A 13217-nucleotide genomic window follows, 5' to 3' on the forward strand; every position below is an offset into this window, starting at 1 on the left:
GTGGGCATGGCTGGGTGAGTATGTGGGCATGGCTGGGTGAGTATATGGGCATGGCTGGGTGGGTATGTGGGCATGGCTGGTTGAGTGGGTATGTGGGCATGGCTGGGTGAGTATATGGGCATGGCTGGGTGAGTGGGTATGTGGGCATGGCTGGGTGAGTATACGGGCATGGCTGGGTGAGTGGGTATGTGGGCATGGCTGGGTGGGCATGTGGGCATTGGGTCCAGGTGCCCACGGGTACTCAGGTTCGGGGCCCTCGGTCATTTCCCGATCTCGCCCCATCTTTCTCTCCCACTAATTGTCCTCTCTGATTAGTATAAAATGCTATATTACACTAAATGGCTTTTTTACTTTAATCACTAGAAGTGGATGGAGAAATATAAACTCTTTATATATCTGTTACCTTATAATGATAATTAGGAAAAAATATTGCACTGTTTTAAAACCTATAAGTTATATGTTTTTAGTTATTGCACTGCCTTAAAACATTTAAGTGTTTTAAATTGATTTAGTTTAGTTCACATGCATCCTTATGATGCTGTTTCAAATCACATGCATCCTTATGATGCTGTTTTGATTGACATGCATCCTTATGATGCTGTTTGGATTCACATGCATCCAGACATGCAGAGTCGCCCGAGTGAAAGTTTAAAACTGACCACAGAGGAACGGAGAGAAGCTCATATCACAATTTCGGAATGCACCGTCTGACCTGAGGGTCAAGCTATGTCATGTTTTAGGCCATGTGTTAACTGTCACACCCTGATTGTATGATATAAAAGAAGCTTGCCTGCAGAACATGTCAGTACGAACCATTGCTTTGTCTCATTCTCTCTCTTGGCAAAGACAATACAATTGTATTGTTCTTTTGGACTTTAGAGTGTAACACACAGCCTGCACACTAAACACTAGGAGTGGATGTCCACACACAGCCTGCACACTAAACACTAGGAGTGGATGTCCACACACAGCCTGCACACTAAACACTAGGAGTGGATGTCCACACACAGCCTTTATCCTTCTATATGCCCCTGTAAAGACACAGAGGGACACATTGATATCACACTCATGCTGATCACAATGCTAGCGGCAGCAGCCTGGGAGAGGTGTGAGCATCGGACAGGAGGGGATTGGCTGGTGCCAAACACCAGCTGAGGGGATGAAGGATGTTACCATGGAGACGGGTCATTTAACCACTACAGTCTACTCTAACATAAGCAGCACATGAGCTGCGATTGGCTTGCTGCGCGTTTGCATGGGAAGTGGTCACCCTGAGTGAAAATGCTACATCGCAATAAATGGACCTACTGCTGATGCTGTAGCATAGCTCAAATAGCCTACTATGTTTTAAAATGATGAGCGACCACAGGCATCGTCAGCCATTCGTCCATACTGAGCGAAAATACATTTGCAAAAGGATACAACATATTTTGGCGGTTGTCACATTACTTAATCATTAATGTGTTGCAGCTTTAACTAAGTTCATGTCAAACGAATTGTCTATCTGAAATACCTTTATCCTGCAAGGTCAAAAATGCAAAACACCTGTCAACCTAATGATCGGCGTCATGAGCCATAGCCTAGGCCACGTTATTATAGATTTAGGTTAAATGAAAAAGGCATGGGAGACAAAATAGAACGACCACACGTCACTGTTCGGCTACAAGTTTGCATAAACGTGGATTCTCAGTCACATGGAAACACACGCACACACGTAGGTACCCAAGGCACAAACCTGCATCATCATATATCTCCACCTCAACTGCAACATCTGATCTCTACAGCGCCGACGTCAACTACAGGTGCACAAACAACTAAACTGACGTTAAAACATAACAATAACAGTTAGCGTTGCATAATGTCACCGTGACCTCGTAGAGTGAAACGAGCTTCCATTCCATGTCACGTCCTTGAAAGCGCATTCCTCTCCGCATAGAGTGAAAGGACTCCACTTCAGTTCAGGTATTTTTAATAGACTGCATCAATAAGCAAGATGTGGTATTTTCCAATTCGCATTTCACCCTGCATTGTTGGCAAAACAGTATGACAGAGTTTTTGCTTCTTACCTGAATGTCCCCACCCCATTCAGCGGAAGCTTCCTTCATAGAGATGCGTCGTGCTTGCCCCGCGATACTCGTCCCCGGCAAAGGACTCCGCCAAAGCGGAGGACGAGTGAATGGGGATGGTGGCGCGGGCGGATGATGGTGCATGAGATTTGTTTTAGAGCCGCGTGAGAGATGACGGACGTAAACGGCTAAACCAGATGCACAATATTACGTTGAATCTGTCTTAAAGGGGTATGCGATTAAAGTCACATGTCCGAGTAAATCTGCCCATTCTAGACAGTGATGTGTGTACGATGTATGTAACAGACTCCTTTCTCGAAACGGGCACTGATTTCATGTATAGTCTAATTTTATTATATTGTGTCGCCTGTGGGCAATTCCATGCAAAGGTCATCCTTACCATGGAAAAAAAAGTTGTGCATACGCAAATAGAACTGTTGTTAAAATCTTCATTTAGGTCTATATTTTATTGTTTGTAACTGATCTGATTGAATTTGATGGATAATTACACTCTTTTTACATAATTCATATGGTGTGCAACCATACAGAAACAACATTTTTCACATGGTAATATTATACATATTTAAAAAGTGGATAAATGGACCCAAAGTTCAAACAAATTGTGCCATTTGACAAATTCCAGAGTGACAAGGGAATGGTAGAGCAATATCTATGCTCAGCTTGCCTTTAAGAGCACAACTCCTTACATTTGTAAGGCTTTTGTTTTTAAGTCAGCAAGTTCCATGGCCATGTCACATCCATAACTTTGTATAGGAAAAGTTTATGACACATACAGTGTTGATGCGACAATGTCCATAGTGTCTGTGCAAAGCTGATTTTACATCACACAATGTAAAGTGTGATGACCAAATTGTGCCACTTTCTTGCTTTTAAAACCTTTAATGGTGCGTTATGGATGTGACGTTATGGATGTTACATAATGTGAATTTACAAGACTGGAGACTTTATTATACCTCAAAGCCGATAAAATGTCTGTTCTGGTGGCATGTCAGTTTCAACGCATTTCATAGTGTTTACAATTGACATTTCAAAGATTATTAGGTTGATCAAAACCACAGGAAGGCCTTGCCTAACCATTAGCAAAACAAACATAGGCCTACTATTAAAATACCTCCAGTGATTAGCCTAGCCATAGCCTATTTTCAAGTGGCCTAATAACGAAAATCTGAGCGATTATCTTCCTGTAACTGTCATACTGTTGTTGTACAGTAACTGGATTATCGTGTTAGCTGGTGAAGATGGCTGACTTTGCAGCTGGAGTTAACATAGCAACCTCCTTCTGTTGCAGATCTGTTCAGCCTGCCGTTCACGTCTGCTTAACACAGTTTAATTTTAAATGTGACGCGATCAGTGTTGTAATGTAACGGAGTACAAATACTTCGTTACTGTACTTAAGTAGAAATTTCACGTATCTGTACTTTACTTCGCTATTTAAATTTATGTCAACTTTCACTTTTACTCCACTACATTTCCTAGATAAAATGTATACTTTTACTTCGTTATATTTCCACTAAGCATCTTCGTTACTCGTTACTAAAACATAAAATTAGAAGAAATGTGTGCGACTGCTATAAGGGGGGTTTGGTGAATCACTGCTCCTAGATTGCATTACGCACGCTCCGCACGCTGCGCGCTCTATTTCAGCGCGTTTTTGTTGCTAAAGGAGGAGGACGCACAACTGAAACCGCCATGGAAGCACGAGCACCTACTGAAGGACCTCCCGTTATCATAGACGACCACCCCGACGATAGTGGTGAACTCGGTGAACAGGGTAGTGGTGAAGATAACGTGGCCGTATTTGCAAGACATGTTTCTACATTGGCAGGCTTCTGTGAAGCCGAACACTCCCCTACCAGACTCAGCGGCCTGTGAAAGGCTATTTAGCATCGCAGGACTTCAGTCTTCAGTCCAAGAAGAGTAAGACTGAATCAGGCCCGGGGTGGGTAATCGGGAGAATTCCCGGTGGCCGCTTTACTTTTGGGCCGGTCGAGGAAAAAAATATTGACATTTGTCACGTTAGTCTATCTTGTCAGTATACACGCTCCGCATTCTGTGCATGACACCAATGCAATGCCTGTGCATGGGTTGTAGCCTACGCGAGGGAGTTCTCCCCTCCCAAAAAGAGTTGGTTGGGTCCATATAGCCCGTCTTTTCCAAAAAGTTTTCTCAGATACGGATAGCTGAGCCGGCCCTACAGTAGACACAAGCGTCAGGATGGATGGATGGTAGAAAGAGGCCAGGAGAGACTGAGCAGCAGATCAAACCAGTCGACCAGTGAAAATGATGAGCCCGAAATTAGTGATGAGAAGGCCATGACTACAGGGACAAGTGGAGAGGATAAATTAAAGTTATTTAATGTAAGAAAGAGCAATTACCCTACATGATAAATATGCTCAGAAGAGGGTGTAGTAAAGGAGTAGGCTAAATCACCAAACAACAATATAGCCTACCCATGCAAAAAACATGTAGCCTAAATATTAGTTCAATATGCCTGTTTGTGGAAGCGTGGGATAGGCTACATTTCAAAGGCTTTCTTTCTTTCTTTCTGTTTTTGTTAACTTGTGGAATATTTTTTGTTAACTTCTCAGTTGAAGTAAATTATCGAATTGTTGAACCATGGTACTAATAAAAACTACAGGATAGACATGAAGACACCTTTTCAGTTTCAACTATGACTGGCATATTAGTAGCTGCTGGACATAGGTGGCCTGTGGGTGTGTGAGAGTGAGATGGTGACCTGGGGAGTAAGCCCTAGAAATGCTCATACCACATGACCAAAATGTTCTCCCTACCAGCAGGTCATTTCTTTTTTGAAAGAAATACGTTTTTAATTTTTCATTTTTACCTGAAGTTCATACAAAAGTGGCATTTCTGTTTCAGTTTTTTTCTTTGATGTCAGCTCTAAAAATAAATAATAAATAAATAAATAAATAATATATAAAAATAAGATATGGGAACCCTGAATGTGCTTTATGCTTTACTATAAGTAAGAAAGCCAAAATAAAGTTTACAAAAGTTCAAAATAAAACCGCTTGCTTTTTACTTTTTACTTCAAATACTTAAGTACATTAAATATCAGAAAATTACTTTTAATACTTAAGTACAGTATATATCAGATACTTTAAGACTTTTACTTAAGTAATATTCTAAAAGGTGACTTTCACTTCTACCAAAGTCTTTTTCTAGTACGATACTTGTACTTTTACTCAAGTATTGCTTTCTAGTACTTTATACAACACTGGACGCGATATGCCAGCATTTGAAGTGTCAGGTCCTCTGTAGCTAATACCCACAGAGTGACATAAGTAACGGCAGCAATAAACTAGATGTACCGCATAGCGGTACAAAATATGACCGCCTCTCAGTCCTGCATATTCTCTTCGCAAAAATAAATCACGCTTGTCAATTTGTCTCCATTTCCTACTCCTGCAACTCATGTGCATGTAAATGAGTGTGTGCATATGTGAGTTTGCTTTTGTTTATAAGAGTGTGTGTGTGTGTGTGTGTCTGTGTGTGTGCATGTGCGTATGCATGCCTGTGTTTGTGTGTTTATGTGTGTGTGTGTGTGTGTTGGCATGCGCACATGCGTATGCGTGCCTGTGTGTGTGTGTTTATGTGTCTGCATTCATGTGTGTGTGTGTGTGCTTGCCTGTCTGTATGTGTGCGACTGTGCGTGTGTGTGCATGTGCGTGTGTGCACATGTACTTTATGTGTGCAAATCACAAATGAGTGGGTATGGGTTAGGTTGATGCGGGCTCTTGAGACTAACATACCATAAATATTTTGTTATCTTGGGTGCAACGGTTCAGGTAGGGCTAGTTATTTAGGGGAGTGGCCACCAAGTTTCATGTTCCCTGGTGTTTCAGTAACCCGGGAATCACTGACCAAAATTGATGACGGTAAAAGAAAAAAATTAATTTATTTTTTATATTTTAAATGACTTGTTGTCCTGATTCTTCCTGTGTCTCTTAGTGGGCACTGAGGAAGCAATAATTTCATCGCTAGTTTTTCATGATTACTATTTCAATTGTTTCATATCAAAATTCACTACTTAATTATGTGTTTTATGTAGTTTGTCGAGGACTGGTTCAGACACGTCACATCCATAACGTGAAACCGTCACATCCATAACGCCAGTTTTTCCTACATAATGCATTACGAAAATGACGCATAGTTTCAAAAACACACTTTTTGTGTTCATTCAAGTCTCCTTCATGCTACATATATCATAGTTTCGGCAGTTTCCTTCAAAAAAAGGAGTTTGTAGAAAACCTGTAATCTCTCACAAAAGTGTATCCATTTCATGTCACATCCATAACGCTGATAAAATGCTTTGTATTCTTAGGATGAAATTGATTATATGAAATTTGAGGATTTCTCAGTATTCAGAGGACAGAGGTTACATTAAAAGTTAAGCAAATTAATTCACTGGTACTAATTTTGCCCCCACTCTAAGGCATTTTGTTTACCAATATGAGTCCAATTGTCACATCCATATCGCTGGAACTGCCCCTGTTAAATCACAAGTGCGTTTACTTGGGGCTTCACCAAATTACTCTGGCGATGCTGACAACAGTTTGTCAACCGGGAGGGCTGTCATTAAAGAACATTATGAAATAGGCTATAGCCTAATGTGTAAATAGGATACATTGGTAAAGGAACTTTTGAGTGTTGCAGACGATAAGAGCTCCATTCTCCAGGACAGGACCTGTGTGATATATGTGTTTGACACGTTCTGGGCGGTAACCCAGCTGCATGGCCATGTTAGAGGCACTCAGCGTAAAGAACTGAATGAAGTACAATGGAGTATTATGCACTTTGGATACCTGACCAGTGATTATGACCAGAAACTACAGAAAAGCTCATCAAAACGCGTCCAAGATGCAAAGGCATATAGGGCAGGACTTGGACCACAAGAAAAGCTGCGATATTTCGAGAAATTACGGTTTATTGGCAGCGCAGATCCATATAAGTTGGGTGAAGGAAACGCAGTACCAAGTCCAACCACAAGCGCCCCCCCCTTCCTCTGATAACTTCAGGCATTATTCTCCTTTCTCCCTGGTTTTTTAAGAACTTTTGGAAGTCGTTACCTACTCCAGATGTTTTCTCGGTCTGACCTATTGGTACAACCTAAAACACAGCAATAATTAACCATTTTCCTTGACAATGTTAGGGATTTACTTCAGTGCCTAATGCTTTCTAATGAGGCGAGTATCTCCAATATGGCGACGTCCCGATCTGATGACACGCCGTGCAAACCCCTGATATTCGGAACTAAGTGTCAATCACACTCACACACTCTCCCCTACCCTGTACATTATCTGTAACAGGGGTGCTTTATAGAAATTGTTTCAATTTAATTCTGTTTATTATTGACATTTTTTCTACCTAAAGGTGATGAATCACGGGACAGCTTTTTGGGCAATGTTGCTGAGCGACACTATCCCATTGAGATTGGGCAACATCATTTCTATCTGAAAGATTTGGATACTTACGGTACGTGTCCATTATTGCGGCGCGTGGACGCTTGCAGATGCCTAGCCCTTCCCCTGCAGCCGCTTGTTCGGGAACACGCTTCACCTCGTTATAAGCGCAAATTTATTTAATTGGTTGGGATAACATTTTGGGAATGGTTGTAGAAATTTGCCCTGTCTCTGAAGTCCTAGGTTATTTAATGTGATGTTCATATGTGATAATAAACAATACGAATCAATATTGAGTCACTTTAGGCTTCACAAATAATGATCCCTAACTGCTGGATTTGGACAGGTTGTATTACGCAATAGGCTATCCAACGAATATGACTATAATTAAGTAGACATGGGATGTAAGAAAGTTTTGGATAGCTGGGATTTTTGCTGCACCCAGTGTGAATTTGCAACTTGTTAAACCTAGGCTACATTAGCCTACTACGCTACACCAGCCTGGTTAGTGTTTCATTGGCAGTTGTGTTTCTACAAAGCTCTTGCCTTTTGTTATATGCACAGAGCTGAAGTTAAATTACATTTTTGGTGTAAATGTGTTTGATGGCCTATTGTTTCTCTCTCTCTCTCTCTCTCTCTCCCTGCCACTATCCCTCTCTCCCAGCCTGGAATGCGCCGCTGACTATCAAAATACCGCTGCGCTGTTTGAAGTTGCACTGCTTGCTGTTATAGGGAATGACAGATGTCATTCTGATTGGTTTAAAGGATGTTACGCCCAAAACACACCCAAGACTGATTAAGAAACATAAGAGCCGCCTTTTTGCGCCAGGCGCCGGACATTTGATAACAAAATCACCCTGAATGTGGACTGGACAAATCCAGGGACACCAGGCAAGCCTGATGCTTTTTTTCTACGAATCTCCCCCTAGCGTCTGTACGTGTTGAGCCCTCGCTCGGTCTGAAGCTCTTTTCCTTTTCTTTGCATCTTCCGTCAAGGGTTTTCGCTGCTTCTTCGCCGGCTCTGCCATTATACACACGTTTGCAACAATCGCTAGCGTTTCGTTAGCCTGCCTCTGTGCTGTGGATGCAGGATGGAAACTGATCCTGCTTCTCGCGATGTCTGAGACTTTGTGAGACTGAAGGTCGGCGGGTCGGATACACTGAACTTGCAAGCGGGATATTATTCCTACAGGCAGTAGGGGCGGGCGAGAGAGTCTTCATTCACCCTGTAATGAGTCATTTAACCATATACCGACTTACGAAGATGTCGATGATTAATTAACATGAAAACATTGTCTGGTGTGCCTTTAAGCTATTTGCTAGTGACCATGTGTTTTAGATACATGCATACATTAGAAATAGGGCCTGTTATGTCTTTTTCACTGATCCAAGCACTTCAATACAAAAATGAAAAGTAACTTGTAATTTGAGTAACTTAATAACAAAGTACTTTTTTACTTTTACTCGAGTAGGTTTGTCCAATTGGAATATTTACTTTTACTCAAGTAGATGATTTTGAAGGAAGTAATTGTACTTGTACTTGAGTATACATTTTCAGTACCCTACCCACCACTGGGGCTGTTGTGGCCTACTGGTTAGCACTTTGGACTTGTAGCCAGAGGGTTGCCAGTTTGAATCCCAACCAGTAGGAACAGCTGAAGTGCCCCTGAGCAAGGCACCCAACCCTTCACTGCTCCCCGAGCGCCGCTGTAGCAGCCAGCTCACTACGTCGGGATTAGTGTGTGCTTCACCTCACTGCACATTTACCAAATAGTATATAAATGGAATAAAGCTCCTTAAAAATTCACACAGAGGTCTGATTTGAATGACAGCTAGCTGAACCAATAAGACAACATAACTACCATTAGAATTAACTTAGCTTGGCTGTTAGCCTGGTCGGGACCAGGCTAGGTGCAGAGAATAAATCCTCCAAAAATCCCAGCTTAATCCCTCATATAGTTTTTGTGAAATACCCCTCTGTTAGTAAAACCTGCTGTTAGAACTTAACATGCTTTGAGCTGCTATGCGGCTCAGCTCTGGAACCAACTTTCGGATGACATCAAAAAGGGTTAAATCTAGACTTAAGACCAAACTTTTCTCAGATGCTTTCTGCTAACTGCTTGAGTTACAAATTCTGAATCTGCCTTGAAAACTATTCTACCTTGACTTTTATTACTTTGTTTTTACTACTTTTGCCTTTTTTTGCTTATTAATTATTCTTTATTTTTAAATGATTTTACCTTGTGTTTTATGTTTTCTTTTTATTATGATCTTTACCTTTTAACTATTCTTTGACTATATTGCCCTTCTATGCTTTTATCTGTTATTACTGTTTGCTTTTGTTTATGTAAGGCACATTAAAATGACCTCTGTGTATGAAATGCGCTATATAAATAAACTTGATTTGACTTGTGAAATTAAAATGTCTTTAATACAAATTGGACATGCCCAAAAAGGACCTAAAAATGCCCACGCATAGCGGCTTGGCCTTCTTCAGGGCATAGTAAGACAACGCAGGAATGAATGGGTTTAGTCAGAGACTTTCTAATGAGGAGACACAACACTCAAAAAATCCTCCATAGAAATGCATGGGGTTAGTTTGTAACGCCAATGGCCGTTGTCTACACATATCCCACCCCTTCCTCTGCAAAACGTCAACATGTGAATACATTGAGCCAATCATGTGGTGTGATGTGAATACATTGAGCCAATCATACGGTGTGTTGTGAAGACATCTTGCCAATCATGTGTTGTGAACTCGCCGCTGGAGCAAGATTGGTGTCGTGAAGCCTTGCGCACGCGCATTTCTGCTGAATAGGATGCCCGATGAGTGCCCAAAAAGCGTTGCTATATGGCCGCCGAGTGGAGGGACTTGCCTAAAAGGACTTTGGTTTAGTACAGGCACAGAGCACAGGTGTTAATTGCTTAATTAGATCCGAAGCAACCAATTACTAAGACCCGCCCCTCTCACAGATCCTAGAGAGCAATCACATGCCAAACACAATTCATGTAAAAAGAAAAACAGATTAAATGTACAAACACCCACAACTATATCACAATAGAGGTAAATATGTGACTCAAAGGGGGGAAAACAGGCCCCAGAAACAGCCTATACTGAAAAGGACTGAAACAGGCAAGAAAGGAGCTGCTGATAATGTGTAATGGCGGCCTTACGTTGTACGATTTTGGTCTGTTTTTACAGTCGGCGACTAATGGCAGCCTTACATTGTACGATTTTGGTCTGTTTTCACAGTCGGACAGAAATCATGGGAGTTGTACTGGAATTGCAGTGCGCTCCCGTCAACTAGATCGTTAAGTGTAAGGTGCCAATCTTAGCGGTTTTAAGTCAGTCGGAGTCAGTCTTTTTCTAGTTTTGCCGTTACGACAATATCAAACATGTCTGATATTATCGCAAGTCTTTTGGGTCGTGGCTCATGCAAATAGTGATGTGAACAATATGAAAACTAGAGCCCGACCGATCTATCGGCGGGCCGATATTATCAGCCGATATTAGGCATTTTCCAAACTATCGGTATCGGCATTTATAATGGCCGATAAATTAATATTTAAAAAACTAGACTGCATTTCCGGCGGGAACTGCGAAAGTGTGCTTGCCCTGGTCCGGTCACCAACGTGAGCAGACAGTGACATACGCTATGCTGAACCTGGCTTGATCCAAGCATTCTAACAGTGCCTTTCAGTGTTGGAGCAGTGGCAATACCTCAAAAGCTCTATTCAACTATTGCCTTGAATGTGGTTCGTTGGCTTTTACCTGTGGCCTGCCTTCGAATTTAGCTTCTATGACTAAAATCAAATCAATAAAATAAAACAACAGCAGTGATTGGATGCAAAAATAAATAATGTCACGCGTCTTGCACCTCTCAAACTGGGCTATCAGGTAACCTAGAGAAAAATGTGAAATTATGAAATATGACTAAGGCATTAAAATGCTGCTTGTTTGTCAGGATACTTTTTCACTGATTTATTTTAGAAATATGAGCTATGAGTGTGAATGTTATATATTCCATCCCCTAATTCTGTTTTACTGGTTTATTTGACAAATAATCTATATGGATTTGCTCTATAAAGACCTTATGTCTGTTTGGGATTGTTTTGAGAGCCTATTGATGTATCTCAGAATAAAGGAATGTCCACAACATTAGTGATGGGGTTTTTTTTGTGTGTGAATGTATTTTACTTAACTCATTGAATGTAGCTGGATACTCATGAACGCATGTCTCTAATAGCCACAATAGGAGTAATTTTAGCAACACCGTATTTTGTGTGGCCCATAACGACGCAGTGGATCATGAAAATGTGCCAAAATTCACATTCCTTGCTTCAGTATAGGTTTAAGGTCTGGGGCAGGGATTTGACATTCTGTGACTTCTTCATTGAGGGCTTGCTTAGCAGCACTGTCCGCTTTCTCATTTCCCCTCAGACCAACATGGCCTGGGACCCAGCAAAAAACTACACTCAAGTTCTGGTTCTTTAGACGTTCTAGTTGATCAAGCTCAGCTTTGGTTGTACTTTTTGTGTGACATTAAAGCCTACTGGAAAGATTTTTAATGGCAATTTAATTGAATGCAATTTACTTTTACGATTAAATAAAATTTATTTATCTCTCTCACCCATAGTTTTCTATTTATTTACAAATGTACATAGGCCTACTGTAATTACATTTATACAGTTATTCTACTGATCTTTATACTATTCATCCTGCACATTAACTTATTCTTACTACTCTTATAATGTTGTTTCTGCACTACAATGACACTGTTTCCACACGGCACATAGCTGTATGTTATGTATGTTACATCTGTTATATATTTGTCATATTGAATATCCATATTTATTCTGTTTTATTATATTCTGTTAATACACTGCATATATCTATATTATTATTTCTACTATTATAATGTTACTGCTACATCTACATAGCCTACATTATTCTACTTATTGTATGAGATAACTGCTAATACACTGTACATATTTATATTTAATTCATATTACTCTAAACCACGTTCTGTAAATCAACTGTATACTACTGTCTACACTGCACTATATTTCTTGACCTGTCTCTGTATGTTTCATCACCTTTCTATACTTTGCCTCACATTGCAACACAGCTCAGATCTTTGGTTGCTATGAAGGCCAGTTGTTCTAAATGGATGGTTGCTATGGCCAAAGGCCAGTTCTATCTCTGCTGTTGTCAAGCCGTTGTCAAGCGGGCATATCGTAGAATTCTGATTAACCTTATCTTTAAAACATCTCTATTTTACTTAGCCCACTTCCATACAGTGGGTCCCATTAAGAAGTGGCCACTTCATTCACCGTGATTCACACAGCAGCATTATTAAATTAATCTGTCACCATACGCCTATGCCTACGTTTGCAAAGAAAACATTTTAATTTGATTCACATGAAACGTTACATTTAATGTACATGTTGACAATGAGTAGGCTAGTTTTGGTTGTTGGTGGTGTTATTGCATCCCTTAGTTATGCCTACAATGCAAGTTCCCTCGCGATTGGAAGCTCCTGTAGACAATAGTAGACGCATTTCAAAACATCGCGTTAAGAGTCCTTGCCACTTCTTTTAAGCTGTCACAGACGTAGGTGCTACTTTTAGGGCTAAAGTGCTTCGTGAATTACTGCTAGTAAAAAAAAATAGCAGTCCTAAAGTTACACGTGACGAAGTTACGAGT

The sequence above is a fragment of the Alosa pseudoharengus genome, unplaced genomic scaffold (assembly GCF_046254945.1).
Source record: "Alosa pseudoharengus isolate Yale_2024_CS ecotype anadromous, Long Island Sound unplaced genomic scaffold, YU_APseudo_1.1 YU_APseudo_1.1_scf_9, whole genome shotgun sequence".
Lineage (NCBI taxonomy): Eukaryota > Metazoa > Chordata > Actinopteri > Clupeiformes > Clupeidae > Alosa > Alosa pseudoharengus.